Below are 13,759 nucleotides of genomic sequence, written 5' to 3'. Positions count from 1 at the left end.
ATCAGGACTTTCCTATGCTGCCTGGCTCAATATCATCAGGTAGGAGCTTACCCATAGAGAAACTGGTTTGACCTGCTGCAGTCCTGTGAGGAGAGTGTGGAGCCTTCATTGTAATCTTATTTTATTGACCAGATAGATTATCTGATTATTTACTCATTGCTGTTTGTGCACTTATGCTGTGCAAAAAGTGGCTTTCACGTTGAGTACAGTATTACACTTCAAAAGTACTTAATTGGCTGTAAAGTGCTTTTGATCATCCTTAGGCTGTAAAAAGCACTATTTCAGGGTAAGTGCCTTCGTTCTTTCTTAATCTGTGTATATGGAGCATTAGTACCAAGTGGATTGGTCGGCATTGCGCCATACGAATTCGCACTATTCCTCATGATGACTCTCTCAATAATTCAGTCATGAATTATTGGAGGAGGTAGATGTTCTGAGGAAGGATGTACTAGCAATTTTGAAAAACCTGAGGGTCGACAAGTCCCCTGGGCCAGATGGGATATATCCAAGGATTCTTTGGGAGGCAAGGAATGAGATTGCAGAGCATTTGGCTTTGATCTTTGGGTCCTCACTGTCCACGGGGATAGTGCCAGAGGACTGGAGTGGCAAATTCTGTTCCTCTGTTCAAGAAAGGGAATAGCAATGACCCTGGTAATTATGGGCCAGTTAGTCTTACGTCGGTGGTCGGTAAGTTAATGGAAAAGGTCCTGAAGGATAGGATTTATGACCATTTGGAAAGATGCAGCTTAATCCGGGATAGTCAACTCGGATTCGTGAAGGGTAAGTCTTGCCTCACAAATTTGATTGAATTCTTTGAGAAGGTAACTAAGTGTGTAGATGAAGGTAGAGCAGTTGATGTCGTATACATGGATTTTAGTAAGGCGTTTGATAAGGTTCCCCATGGTCGGCCCCTGAAGAAAGTAAGGAGGTGTGGGATAGAGGAAAATTTGGCAAATTGGATAAGTAACTGGCTATCACATAGAAGATGGTGGTGGATGGAAAATTTTCAGACTGGAGACCAGTTACCAGCGGTGTACCACAGGGATCAGTGCTGGGTCCTCTGCTATTTGTGATTTTTATCAATGACTTGGAGGAGGGGGCTGAAAGGTGGGTCAGTAAATTTGCTGATGACACCAAATGGAGTAATAGATGAGGTGCAGGGCTGTTGTAGGCTGCAAAGAGACATTAATAGGATGCAGAACTGGGCCGAAAAATGGCAGATGGAGTTTAACCCTGATAAGTGCGAGGTGAAAAAATTTGAATGCGGATCACAGGGTCAATGACAGGGTTCTGAGGAATGTGGAGGAACAGTGAGATCTTGGGGTTCATGTCCACAGATCTCTGAAGGTTGCCACTCAAGTGGATGGAGTCGTGAAGAAACTTATAGTGTGTTAGCGTTTATTAACAGGACGCTTGTGTTTAAGAGCCGCGGGGTTATGCTGCAACTATACATGACCTTGGTGAGACCACATTTGGAGTATTGTGTGCAGTTCTGGTCACCTCATTATAGGAAGGATGCGGAAGCATTGGAAAGGGTGCAAAGGAGATTTACCAGGATGCTGCCTGGTTTGCAGGATAGGTCTTATGAGGAAAGGTTGAGGGAGCTAGGGCTTTTCTCTTTGGAGCGGAGGAGGATGAGAGGTGACTTAATAGAGGTTTATAAGATGATAAGGGGGATAGATAGAGTGGACTTTCAGAGACTATTTCCTCGGGTGGATGTAGCTGTTACAAGGGGGCATAACTATAAGATTCAGGGTGGGAGATATAGGAGGGATATCCGAGGTAGGTTCTTTACTCAGAGAGCGGTTAGGGTGTGGAATGGACTGCCTGCTGTGATAGTGGAGTCGGACACTTTAGGAACTTTCAAGCGGTTATTGGATAGGCACATGGAGCACAGCTGAATGACAGGGAGTGGGATAGCTTGATCTTGGTTTTGGACAATGCTCGGCAAACATCGAGGGTCGAAGGGCCTGTTCTGTGCTCTACTGTTCTATGTTCTATGTATGTTCAATGAATCACGTAGTGAAAGAGAGGAAGGTGAAATCATTGATCTTCCCAATCACCTGGGTACCTAATAAACCATACATTGAGCCATTGAGCCCTTATGAACGTTCGGCCCTGAATTAGAACCCTGAACTGGTAAAGTAGAAGATAAATAACAAAGTGAGCTCATGGTTCATGCTCCTGATTCCTACTCAGCAATTCCTGGCAGAAAGCAAACTTGTTTGAAGATTGGCCTGGGATGTGGTGTTTCCCGTATTTAAGGAATGAAATTTCTCAGATAATATAAGAAGCAATTTGTTTGAAGATTATGCAATGCCTCTGAGGTCCTTTAGATACACATTTCCTTCTCCCCCGTCATCTTTAAACACAGGTTGACGCTACAGTGGAGTTATACAATATGGGCTATCAAACTTACCAAGTGTGAGATAGCCTCCCCTAGGATTTGCATGTGGTGCTACCGGGGCACTACTATCTAATGTGCCAATCCACAGCATTGAATGAAGGAAGGGGAGACATTTGGGAACTAAAATTAAAAGCTATGATCATTGAATGGCTTTGCTGGACAAATCTTTCAGTATTTATTTGTGTTGTTACCTATAATTAGAAAGTGATTCACAAAATGGCAGTTTGAACAGTGTCAATCTTCAATGTCAGCTTGTGTCTATGTCAGGGCGAATTGTGCCTCACTAAACATTAGCTTCAGTTGTGTTGTAATTTTGCAATTAAAGCATACTGAATATTTTTTAAAAACAAAACCTATTCCCAAGAGCTGACTCATGTTGGTTGGCATGGTAACAGTAATAGAGAAACGCACCACTTAAGCCTGGCTGATCTCAGAATGATGATGTCTCGATTTTCAGATTAGATTCTCAAAGTTACGTATGTCATCTGTCCACCAGAATCAAGATGACCCGACAATCTTGTGAGTTGAACGGTGGCAATAGTTCTCATGTGATGGCTCAAGTTACTAAATCTGCTTGTACCATGTGGAAGAGAAGTAGTAGGGGAGCTGGAATGTCCAAGCCGTCTTTGCCAAACTGACTGATCTCATGTGGGGTGCCGCAGTTATCCCCTGTGTCACTGTACTGATGATGGGCGGCACGGTGGCACAGTGGTTAGCATTGCTGCCTGCGGCGCTGAGGACCCGGGTTCGAATCCCGGCCCTGGGTCACTGTCTGTGAGGAGTTTGCACATTCTCCCCGTGTCTGCGTGGGTTTCACCCCCACAACCCAAAGATGTGCAGGTTAGGTGGATTGGCCACGTTAAATTGCCCCTTAATTGGAAACAATGAATTGGATATTCTAAATTATTTTTTTTTTTTTAATTTTAAAAAACTGTACTGATGATGGAAAATAAAACCTGCTCCTGTTGCTGTGGACCACCCATTGTTTCCTGTACCTAGTGCATGTGTGGATGTGGACCCTCAAATTGGCTGAACATTGACCACTTGAGTGAGATACTGGAGAGCAGCCGGTGCACTGTAAAACCGTGTTGTCACAAGCAATTAGCACATTCAGCAGGAATATAAAACATCGTCAGCAAACTTAGTTAAAGCATAGCCAAACACTGCTTTGCCAACCGAGCAACCAGTCCTGTGGAATACTCAGGCTACCCAGTGTTCTAAGAACAAGAAAAGCAACATTTAGTTGCATAGCCCAATATATCCACATTAGCCTCTCAATTATTCTGAACAGTAGATGCTCCTTCAAATCTAGTAAACCAATAAGCTACCTCTTGAACCCAGAAAATTATCTTTCATGGTACCTGGGCATTGCTGGAAAAGCCAGCATTTATCACCCATCCCTAATTGTCCTTGCACTGAGTGGCTTGCTGGGTCATTTCCAAGGGCAGTTCAGAGCCAACCACATTGCTGTGGATCTGCAGTCACATGTGGGCCATGATGTGGAGATGCCGGCGTTGGACTGGGGTGAGCACAGTAAGAAGTCTTACAACACCAGGTTAAAGTCCAACAGGTTTTTTCAAACACGAGCTTTCGGAGCACGGCTCCTTCTATGTGGGCCAGACCAGGAAAGTACACTGCCGACTGCAGATTTCCTTCCCCAAAGGGTATTAGTGGACCAGATGGGTTTTTACAACAATCAATGCTAGTTTTGTGATTGTCATCACGGAGACTAGTTTTTATATTCCAGATTTCTTAATTCAATTTAAATTCCACCAGCTGCCATTGTGGAATTTGAACCCATGTCCCAAGGGTAACATTACTGCTACAACACCATCTCCCCAAGTGGGAAAGTTTAAAACCAGAAGCTAAAAGAGGTGCAAGTCAGAGGAAATTGTATTGGTTGATTGTGATAGTGAGCCATTCAGACTGGGAAGATCCAGATCGATCCTTGGTACAAGCTGAGATGGCATCCTCAGTCTGAACAACACCTGGCATTCAGTCGGTGTCAATGTCCCCAAGCTAGAATGATAAGACCATAAGACATAGGAGTGGAAGTAAGGCCATTCGGCCCATCGAGTCCACTCCGCCATTCAATCATGGCTGATGGGCATTTCAACTCCACCTCCCAGCATTCTCCCCATAGCCCTTAATTCCTCGCGACATCAAGAATTTATCTATCTCTGCCTTGAAGCCATTTAGCGTCCCGGCCTCCACTGCACTCTGCGGCAATGAATTCCACAGGCCCACCACTCTCTGGCTGAAGAAATGTCTCCGCATTTCTGTTTTGAATTTACCCCCTCTAATTCTAAGGCTGTGCCCACGGGTCCTCGACTCCTCGCCTAACGGAAACAGTTTCTTTGCGTCCATCCTTTCTAAGCCATGTATTATCTTGTAAGTTTCTATTAGATCTCCCCTTAACCTTCTGAACTCCAATGAATACAATCCCAGGAACGCCAGCCGTTCCTCATATGCTAGACCCGCCATTCCAGGGATCATCCGTGTGAATCTCCGCTGGACACGCTCCAGTGCCAGTATGTCCTTCCTGAGATGTGGGGCCCAAAACTGGACACAGTACTCCAAATGGGGCCTAACCAGACCTTATAAAGGCTCAGTAGCACATCGCTGCTTTTATATTCCAACCCTGTTTGGTGATGACAGCGTGAAGTTCCCCAACACCCAATCAAGATTCACCATCCAGATCAGGGGTGGGCAAACTTATCCGTGCAAGGGCCACATTCAGAAATTCACAATTTTAAAGGGCCGCATAGTATTAATAGTCCCGGTTGTAACCAATTAGCGTGCGGCATATACCTCAGCGCTTCCCCCGGCGGCATCCTGCCTTTAGCCCTCTTTATCTCTACTTTTCAAAAATGGCGCTTCACCCGGTTATGATTCTGGGCGCCTCATATAGAACCTAGAACCAGCACAGAACAGGCCCTTCAGCCCTCGATGTTGTGCCGAGCAATGATCACCCTACTCAAGTCAACGTATCCACCCTATACCAGTAACCCAACAGCCCCCACATTAACCTTATAAAAAAAAAAATTTTTTTTAAATTAAAAAATTTTTTTTTTATGACTTGATCTTGGTGGGCCGCATAAAGACCTTTGGCGGGCCGCATGCGGCCCGCGGGCCGTAGTTTGCCCACCCCTGATCTAGATTCTCAAATAAGGAGATACTACAGGGTGGAAGATGGTGATGGTCCTGTTTCCCCGAGAACCACGTTCAGCATGAGCAAGCATCTATATAACCGTATAGTGTAACACTGCCGAAAAGGTATTGGTTAACAAGTTGATAGCACTAACTGAGCCATAACATTGTCTAATTAGGAGCTGTCTCATGAGAAAGCAGGCCTAATGTTTTTACAGTACCTTACCTTGTACACACCATTTGGCTGCAACAAAAGACATTTCATTTTCTCATACACATTTTGTCAATCACTTTGATGAAGCTTCAGCCCAAATCAGGACATGGCAGTAAGGATTCCTCACATGACTGACTCAGCAGTCAGATGAAAGGTAAATTTTAAGGAGTATCTAAAAAGAGGAGCGAGAGATAGAAAAGCAGATAGTGAGTTAGAAAAGCAGGCACAAGCTTTGATCACTTTGCGATGGTTCTGTAATACTGTCAAACCAATGAGTTTGGTGTCCCTAGCAACAAAAGAGGAACATGTTACGTGCTCACTGCCATTATGCAACAGTAATTTCCAATGTCTGGTGGAAGTTTGGAGTTGCGGTGAGAATGTTGGATCTGTAACTGGGTGACTGAGTGCCTGAAGGAAATGCCACTGAGATAACAAATTCAAATTAACTATTCTGTTCACTCATACTTGCACAGAACCCTGTTCTTGAAAGTACAGTCGAGAGTTGGGTGATGCAAGCCTGAATCAGGTAAAATTTGGTAAAATACCGATGCAGGCTTTGTTCAATTGAAAGTCGGTACTCACCTATAGTTAAACCACACCTTAGTTAAACATAGAAAATAGAACATAAAGTGCAGAAGGAGGCCATTCGGCCCATCGAGTCTGCACCAACCCACTTAAGCCATCACTTCCACCCTATCCCCCAACCCAATAACTGCTCCTAACCTTCTTTGGACACTGAGGGCAATTTATCATGGCCAATCCACTTAACCTGCACGCCGATGGACTGTGTGGCAGGAAACCGGAGCACCCGGAGGAAACCCACGCAGACACGGGGAGAACGTGCAGACTCCGCACAGACAGTGACCCAGCAGGGAATCGAACCTGGGACCCTGGTGCTGTGAAGCCACAGTACTAACCACTATGCTACCGTGCTAAAAGCAGGTCAAGACAAACTGCATCTTAGACTTTTCAGTTCTGTGCATTAACAGAGCCATCTTCATCCCCCGGTGAACTGCAAGCCCAGCTGGTTATGTAAACATTTATCATAGCCAGGCCTGACAGCGCTGGAAGCTGTACAGTTCCCATTTTGTTTTATTGCTTTCAAGACAAGAAAATGCCTCTAGGACGACATGATTAAAATTAACTTTAGCACAAAAAGATAAAACCTTGTACGCGTGAAAGATGTCCTGTTGAGCAGGCAGCTATTTAGTGCTGTTATTCAGGCATGTGAATGGAACACTAGAAAGATAGTTACACCCTGTAAGAGTACAAGGTTCACAGAGTGTTATTCCTATATCCACAACGTGCGTTTAGTTAGAGCCTTTAGCTCATGACCCATGGCACTTCACAGCATCATTATCAGACAAAATTTAACATTGAGCCACTTGAGGACGGTACAGCACGATAGCACAGTGGTTAGCACTGTTGCTTCACAGCTCCAGGGTCCCAGGTTCGATTCTCGGCTTGTGAAGTCTGCACGTTCTCCCTGTATTGTGGGTTCCCTCCGGATGCTCCAGTTTCCTCCCACAAGTCTCAAAAGATGTGCTGTTTGGTAATTTGGGCATTCTGAACTCTCTCCTCTGTGTACCCGAACTGGCGCCAGTATGTGATGACTAGGGGCTTTTCACAGTCCCTCCTGTTGTGTTATGCTTCTTCATGTAGCATAAGCTGCTCTTTGATGTATACTCTGACAAAGGAAAGTTCAGACTTGGAGATATGTATAACACATTTATTGAACAGTTAACAATTCTCCTACTTGAGTTCAACTCTCCTGCTAATCTTGCTCTAGTAACTCAATCTAACGAACCAGTCTGCTCTAATCCATGCGGTGGGTATGATGCTTCCTGATCTGCCCCTGTCTCTCTGAGTGTCACCTATGGAAAGAGAAATCATATGTGCCCTGTCCTTTTATATGGGTATACTACCTTGTGGTAGTGTCACCTCTGGATGTGTCTTGACTGCCCATTGGTCGTGTCCTATCTTACTGACCTATTGGTTGAATGTCTGTGTGTCAAGATGTCTCTGGTGCTCCCTCTAGTGTTTACTCAGTCCTAGTGTATCTGCATAAACCCCTTGTGTATTTACAGTGATGTATATCACCACACCTTCATTGCAGTGTTAATGTAAGCTTACTTGTGACAATAAAGATTATTATTATGATGATGAAGAGATATTTGGACAGATAAAAGGTAAGTTTTAAGCATATCTAAAAAGAGAGAGAGAGAGATAGAAAAGCAAAGATGTTTACGGAAAGAATTTTAGAGTGTTGGGACAAAGGCATTTAATGGCCTGGTCATGATTGGTCCAGCAATTAAAATCAGGGATGAACAAGAGGCCGAAATTGGTTGAATTCCTCGAGACTTGTAGGGCCAAAGAAGGTTACAGAGATAGGGAGAGGCAAGGAAGTGCTGGGATTTGAAAGCAAAGATGAGAAAAATTTAAAATTGAGGTATTACCTCTTTAGATCAGCTAGCACAGCGATGATGGATGAACGAAACTTTGTGCAAGTTAGGATGTGCTCAAGTTTATGGAGGGTGGAAGTTAATCTGGGCGACCAGGTGAACATTGGAATTAGTCTGTAGAAAAAAGGTAACAGAGAAGGAATAATTTGACTATCCAATGCTCCAGTTGGAGAATTGGGGCTGTGAGTTGCAGCCCCATGATCAGCCTCTGCTTCTTGGATGGGTTTGGTTTCCCCATCAGGAATGGAGAATTAATATCAAAGTGAAAAGAATGCGACCGGTAAAATAATTGCTTATCTGTTCGGGGTTCTTTGAAGAGATGGCTCAAGTTTGCTTTATATTACACAGCACACTTTCTTTCAGCATGTTCTGGGGAAGGTTCCAAGTCAGGAGAAATGCAAAAACATTATTAATTCAGAAAAGTAGGTCAGAACCCTCGCACTCAATTCCATAACTGTAAGAGGCTGTAAACTTTATAGACCACATTCTTGAGGATGTGCTTCAGCTAAAGTTCAGTACAAGTGGATGCAGAGAGATTTTCTGCCTCTCACAGATTCCATCACATGTGAGAACAAAAGAAAATGGACAAAATAAAGTAAAACTGAAATTTTCTGTTTTTAATATTGTACTAAATCTTTACAACCTTGCATCTGATAATACAACCATGATTGGTTGGCACCCTTGCTCTGATATTTCCATGGCTTATTTTTGCTGACCCTTGTGTCTATCACTGTTTCTTAGGAATTGGTTCAGTGGTACAAACTTGCTCCATGAGTCAGAAGGTTCGGGTTCAAGTCCCATTCTAAGCTAAGACTTCTGTGCTGGACAAAAGAGTGCTGTTTTGTCATGGCTGGAATCTTTCAGATGGGATATCAAACCACGGTCCTCTCACCTCAGGTGGATGTAAAGAGGATTTAGTGGGACGTGGGGCGGAATTCTCCGACCCCACGCAAGGTCGGGGAATCGCCCGGGGCCTTGTAAATCCCGCCCCCGCCGTGGCCGGAATTTTCCGCCACCCGGGAATCGATGAACCGAAGTCCCGGCGCTGTCAGGCCTCTCCCGTCGACGTGGTTTAAACCACCTCTGTCCCGGCGGGAGCAGGCGGCGCGAACGAGCCCCGATGTCCTGGGGGGGGGGGGCCGGGGGGCGATCGGACCCTGGGGGGGGGGGGGTGCCCCCACGGTGGCCTGGCCCGCGATCGGGGCCCACCGATCTGTGGGCGGGCCTGTGCCTTGGGTGCACTCTTTTTCTTCCGCCGCGGCCTCCACCATGGCGGAGGCGGAAAAGACCCCGTCCACCGCACATGCGCCGGTGGTGACGTCAGCGGCCGCTGACGCTCCGGCGCATGCGCAGACTCACGCCGACCGGCGAAGGCCTTTCAGCCAGCCCTGACGCCGGTCGGCGTGGCGCCAAAGGCCGTTGGCGCCAGTCGGCGGAGCGGGAGCCGCTCCGGTGCGGGCCTAGCCCCTAAAGGTGCGGAGAATTCCGCACCTTTGGGGAGGCCTGACACCGGAGTGGTTGGTGCCACTCCCCTACGCCGGGACCCCCCGCCCCAGGGTAAGGGAGAATACCGCCCATGGTATGGGACTCGAAACTCGGTGGTGTACAAGTTCAAATCCTACCATTGCTAATTATGAAATTGAGTTAAGTATATCTGGTAATTTGTGAAAAGAACCTGCCAGCCTGGTTACAGGATTCGAGGACCACTCTATACTGTTGACTCTTGATGAGCTTACGTTAACGAAGGATGGCTAATTGATGCTCTTTCTAGTGCCACCCCTGTCCGAAGAACAAATAAAATTTGATCCCATAGCAAAGTTTCAAGATGATCAGGGGATGACATTCTCCTGGCCTCTGCCAACACCAACAAAACAGATTATCTGGTCATGGAACTATTACGGCACAGGAGGCCATGGTCATATCTGTGCTATTTCTGGGACTTTACTGTAAGAAATTAACTGCCATGTGTACTACTGGCTGCGAAGCACTTTGGAATATTCTGAGGCTGTGAAAGATGCTTTGTTTTTCAATTTAAACCTTTTCGGCGCAATTCTCCGATGCCGCGTGGCATCGGGAAAGCTGTCGTGAACTCGGCCAGTTTCATGACGGCGTCGGAAGCCGCTCCTCGCCCCCTATTCTCTCTTCCCCCCCCCCTAGGAGCGGTGTTTCTAGAAACTCGGCCGCCGGGCCTTGACGCCTGCGTCAAAACCCGCGCCGCGAATGACGCAACGGCAGCGCCTAAGTGACTTCATCCGCGCATGCGCAGGTTGGCCGGCTCCAACCCGCGCATGCATGGTTACTGTCTTCCCCTCCGCTGCCCCGCAAGACGTGGTGGCTTGATCTTGCGGGGCGGCGGAGGGGAAAGTGTGCGTCTCTTGGAGATGCCGGCCCGACGATCGGTGAGCACCGATCGCGGGCCAGTCCCCTCCCGAGCACGGCCGTTGTGCTCGATACCATCTCCGCCCCCCATAGGCCCCAAACTTACCTTTCGCGCTATGTTCAGGCTGGCAGCGACCAGATGTAGTTGCTTCCGCCGTGAACAGGTCGGGAACGTCAGGCCGCTCGGCCCATACGGGCCGGAGAATCGCTGGTCGCCATGAAAAACGGCAAGCGGCGATTCTGCGACACGCCATTTTGGGGGGGTTGGAGAATCGGGGGGTGCCAGGGCGGCGTGTCGTGATTCGCCCGGCCCTCCCGAGATTCTCCCACCGGCGTGGGGAGCGGAGAAGCGCCCTTTGTCTAGTGTTCCTGGCGTTTGTTCAGGTCCTTTTTAATGGGCTTTAATATTTGTGTATAGATTTTGGGAGAATCAAGCCTGCATACCCTCTCATAGAGCAGTATCATTCCAGCTCAGTGGCAGTAACCTCACCTCTCAGCCTGAATGTTGTAGACTTCAAGCCAAGTCCAGAACTTGAGAAGATACTTTCGACTGAACGTCCAGTGCATTACTGAGAGAGTGCTGAATTTTCAGATGCGCATTCTTTTGGATGATATGTTTACCAAAAATTCTACCTGTCCCACTGAATACAAAAGATCCGGACAAGTTTTCTGCGGAAGAGTGGGGTGTTCTCATAGAGTATTGGCCAGTATTCCTCACTCAACTTGCTTTTTGTGGAACTTTGTACTTGCAAAATGGCTGCTGTATATGCCTACTTAACAACAGTGACTACACTTAAAAGAATATCTATTTTCTTAAAACATCTGGGATATCCTGAGAATGTTGCCAAGTTTTTTTATAAGCCAAGGTTATTTTCTTATGTAGTTCTTGCTTGATGCTTGTTAATTATCTCCTCTTCTCTTGTTACTCGTTTTCTCAGAGTCCTAGTTAGATAACCTGTTTGTGTCTATGTTATCCTGTCTTCTTTGTGGTAAAAGTTTGTTTGTGTCACAAAATTTCCTTTTATACAATGATAATTAGTTCAGCACTGTCAATTCTGCTCTAAAAGGCTGGGAGTTTATATTCCTGACAAAGCATTTCCCTATGTTTTGGCTGCTCTCCTTTTCTCAGTAAAATCTAACCAATTGAAGGGAAATATATTTTGAGAGCTCTCACTGTTGTTTAATTCATCCATCTTTACAAACTGTCTGCAACGTAGAGTGACTCCAGAATGACAGAATATTATAAATTTAATTTCAACTGTGATCTATTGAAAGTTTTGAGTATATCATTCAGTGCCCTTTAATTTTAACTCAATACTTGATTAACAACATTTTACTTAAATAGTGCCTTTAGTCTGAAGGTACTTCACTGGACTGTTATCAAACAAAATTTGACACCATATAGGGAGCTATGAGGACAGGTGACTGAAAATTTGGTCAATCAGTTAGGTTTCAAGGAGCACCTTAAATAAGACAGAAGTGGAGACATTGAGGAGGAAATAAAGCCTAAATAGCAAAAGGCATGGCGAACAATGGGAGGGTGAGTAAAATGGAGAACACTCAAGAGGGCAGTATTGGGGGATTACAGAAATCTTGACGGGGTTGCAAGACTGGAGGAGGTTGCAGAGATAGGGAGGGATGAGGCTACAGAAGGACTTAAACACAAGGATGAGAATTTTAAATTTGAGATGTTACTAGACCAGGGATGTGTGTTAGTGAATACAGGCATAATGGATGAGTGGGATAGTGTGAGTTATCTCACAGACAGCAGAATTATGTTCAAATTCAAATTTCCATTTTTGATAATAGCTTCATATTTACCATGCACTTCTATTGATTGATCACAGTTTAAATCCTGGGCCAGAGCTCTTGCTGTGTTTTTCCATTTGTTCATAAGATCATACAATAAGGAAGATGTCCGAACCACAGCCATGTCTCCTGATTGATCCATCATTAAGTGATAGTCTAAAATGGTGGGGTTTTTTGCCTGCCATTCTGGCTTCAGCTCGTGTTTAGTGTTATTTGAAATGCTCAGATTATATGTCTCCTGTTGGAGTCTCCGTACAAGTCATGTGAATTACCATTGAGCCTAATGCCATGTGATGTGTCTTCAGGGCAGCCTATGCATAATGACTCTGCAAGAAGGAACTGCCCTCCAGTGGTGAATAGGCTTGTGCATTTTGTTTTTGGAGGGGAGCATACTCCACTGATCAATTGCAGTAGGCCCTCTGTGCTTATGCCTATTCTGAATGATCACTTAAGGACAGCTTTATCATTGAAGCTTGCAATACTTGCAGTTGGCCTGAGTGACTTGACATGCGCTTGCATCAAACCGTCAGATCCTATGAAGTTGCACATTGAAGACATCAAGCCTGATCCTTCAAATTTCTATTTTTTAATGATTGCATTTTGAAAAGCACTGCACATTTAATTGCTTAGCACTTTCAAGGAGTATATATTAGAGTTGGGTGTTTGTTCTGCATATATTGGGGACAATGAATGCATAAAATTCAGTAGCATTGGCAGTGGGTTGAACTGCACGAGGGCCTGCTTACACAGTTGACTTTTATTTGATTTAGAGAAAGTTGCTATTTATTACTGGGGGTAGTTTGAAGGTTTGGGGCTGGAAATCAGCTTCTGTTTGAGTGGCCTTGAGGGCACAATGTTCTTATACACTTGGGTGCGATCTTCCCAAAAGGGAACAAAGTCACCGAGCAATCGCGTTTAGCTTTAGCCGCCTGTTTCCCAGCACTAGCAGTGGCGTGAAAGACATGGCTATTCAACGCGACTCGCTTTAAATAAGGAGCCGAAAAAGGAAACGTGCGACCGAGGTTGCACAAAGCCCCAATTTTACAATGGGGAACTCCGCTTGCCAGAACTCCTTGTTGTAGTGAGAGATTGATGGCGTCTCGATCTCCTTGGCCCACTAAAAATTCCCCAACCACCACCCCCAGCCGAACGCAACACGGGAGGGTCTCTCCCCTCCTTACCCCCCACATCTCGTCCTTAATGTTTCTCCATTTCTAGGCAGAAGCTAAACATTACTTGTTCCATTTGAGATCTGTACAATGGTGCCTCAGGTAATGTTGGTTGTGAATAACCCTCCGCCACAGCAAGTGAGATGTTATGTGAGCTTCTTCAGCATGG

The 13,759-nt window shown here is 45.7% G+C and overlaps 1 protein-coding gene across 3 annotated transcripts in view; it reads left to right on the top strand.

The window, feature by feature from the left end:
- spata20 (spermatogenesis associated 20) overlaps positions 1 to 13,759 on the top strand; it is a 590,771-nt gene that overhangs the window by 451,912 nt on the left and 125,100 nt on the right. The gene's annotated exons all lie outside the window — the stretch shown is intronic.

Source organism: Scyliorhinus canicula, chromosome 18 (assembly GCF_902713615.1).
Source record: "Scyliorhinus canicula chromosome 18, sScyCan1.1, whole genome shotgun sequence".
Lineage (NCBI taxonomy): Eukaryota > Metazoa > Chordata > Chondrichthyes > Carcharhiniformes > Scyliorhinidae > Scyliorhinus > Scyliorhinus canicula.
Note: the sequence above shows the minus strand (reverse complement) of the source record. Positions and strands in the feature narration are given on the sequence as shown.